This window comes from Colobus angolensis, unplaced genomic scaffold (assembly GCF_000951035.1).
Source record: "Colobus angolensis palliatus isolate OR3802 unplaced genomic scaffold, Cang.pa_1.0 Scaffold78, whole genome shotgun sequence".
Classification (NCBI taxonomy): Eukaryota; Metazoa; Chordata; class Mammalia; order Primates; family Cercopithecidae; genus Colobus; species Colobus angolensis.
The window spans coordinates 6,639,927-6,642,452 of record NW_012121598.1 but is presented as its reverse complement, the minus strand read 5'-3'; positions in this window follow the sequence as shown (position 1 = coordinate 6,642,452).

The window sequence follows — 2,526 nt, the reverse complement described above, 5'->3', positions numbered from 1 at the left end:
GCCATCCCATTACTGGGGATATACCCAAAGGATTATAAGTTAGAATGGCAATCATTAAAAAGTCAGGAAACAACAGGTGCTGGAGAGGTTGTGGAGAAATAGGAACACTTTTACACTGTTGGTGGGACTGCAAACTAGTTCAACCATTGTGGAAGAAGGTGTGGCGATTCCTCAAGGATCTAGAACTAGAAATACCATTTGATCCAGCCATCCCATTACTGGGGATATACCCAAAGGATTATAAGTCATGTTGCTATAAAGACACATGCACATGTATGTTTATTGCAGCACTATTCACAATAGCAAAGACTTGGAACCAACCCAGATGTCCATCAATGACAGACTGGATTAAGAAAATGTGGCACATATACACCATGGAATACTATGCAGCCATAAAAAAGGACGAGTTAGTGTCCTTTGTAGGGATGTGGATGCAGCTGGAAACCATCATTCTCAGCAAACTATCACAAGACCAGAAAACGAAGCACAGCATGTTCTCACTCACAGGTGGGAACTGAACAATGAGATCACTTGGACACAGGAAGGGGAACATCACACAACGGGGCCTGTTGTGGGGTGGGGAGATGGGGGAGGGATAGCATTAGGGGATATACCTAATGTAAATGATGAGTTAATGGGTGCAGCACACCAACATGGCACATGTGTACATATGTAACAAACCTGTATGTTGTGTATATGTACCCTAGAACATACAGTATAATAAAACAAATAAATAAAATAATGATTAAAATTAAAAAAAAAAGATACCTGGAAATGTGGAAGTGACTTTGGAACTGGGTAACAGAAGTTCTATTCAAAGTCACCCCTCTGCTCACTGAAATAAATGCATATCTGATTGCCTCCTTTGGAGAGGGTAATCAGAAACTCAAAAGAATGCAACCATTTGTCTCTTATCTACCTGTGACCTGGAAGCCCTCTCCTGGCTTCAAGTTATCCTGCTTTTGCTTTGAGTTGCCCTGCCTTTCTGGACCGAACCAATGTTCATTTTGCATATATTGATTGATGTCTCATGTCTCGCTAAAATATATAAAACCAAGCTGTGCTCTGACCACCTTGGGCACATGTTGTCAGGACCTCCTGAGGCTGTGCCATGGGCATGCATCCTTGACCTTGGCAAAATAAACTTCTACATTGACTAAGACGTGTCTCAGATTTTGGGGGTTTACATTTTACTAACCACAGAGGGATTCTAAGTGGAGGTGTCCCTGATCTTTGACAAATCTATCAGTACTTGGTACCAGCATGAGCTAACTTTATGGCTCAAACCAATAGGATAATTTTCTGAGCTCTGGGAGCACCACATCCAGAGAATCCCTGATCTCCTCAAATCTGGTTGAGATCTAAGGTTCATTTTGCTGTACAACTCCTTTTTAAAAAAAAAAAAGTTTTACTTCCAACAAGGAAGGCAAGTTTTCCTGCTTCCATGATGATGGAAGGCAGGTAACTCCTTTATGGAGTCTGAGCTAACTGCTAACTTCCAACAGGGAAGATGAGTTGTTTTTCCTGCTTCTAGGATGGTAGAGAGCAGTCTTCAGTCTGAGACCCATCCCTAGGCAAGTAGCTGAATTGGGGTTTTGTCTTGGCTAAAGTTCAATAGCTAAGGTTCTGCCTTCTTTTTTCCACCATGGTTGCTTGGGTTTTGTTCCTAAATCAAGCCCTTTCTGGTTTGATACTTGGTACTTCTGAAATAGCAGCAATTTGTCCTAGCTGAAATATGGTAATGAGATTAAAAAGACTTTTTTTTTTTTAAAAGGCGCTCAATGGTTAAAGTCAGCTTAATTAAAAGCTAACATCCAGCATGTGTGCATGTGTATATGTGTGTATTTAAAAGGTCTTCAGATTTCTTTATTCTCTCCTAGGGCCTTGTCCTTGTTTTGAGTGAAAGTTTTTTTCTTCCAGTTTACTGAATTGTTTTCTTTATATACTTCTGCTGTCTCTTCTTTCTCTTGCACCCTCTGCTGCATGAGGTAACTAAAATAATTTATAATAACCTGGGGTTCCTTAAAGAAAATGGAGAAGGTGCTGAACTCCATCTCGGGGAGAAACCTGTTTTTCTTTACGGAACCCTAAGAATATAAACAGACAAGTTCATCTCAGCTTTTAAGCTGCTTTTTTATTGTGTTACCTGATTAAAGTAATTATTGCAACAGTGCTACACTTGGGTTTTTAAATTAGAGTGTAATACAGACACTTAGAAATGCCTTTGTTTAAAAAATTTTAAGTGCATTGTAAGATCATGTGGTCTAGCCTCATAATGATTCTCCCTTTTTGGAAACCCAGGATTCAGTGTGGGTTCTGCCTAAAGTTTAGAGATCTAGTTAAAAGATAGGTAGTCTGTATCTAACTATAACTGGTCTCCTTTTACAATCATATGATAAACTTTTATAATTTTATGTTTGATTTGGCATCCATCTTTAATCTCCCTCTAGTACACCAGTTTTTGTCTCTGTACCTTATGATGTAAATTTTGCTATCTGATTTTCACCTTGTTTCCTTTAATATGCA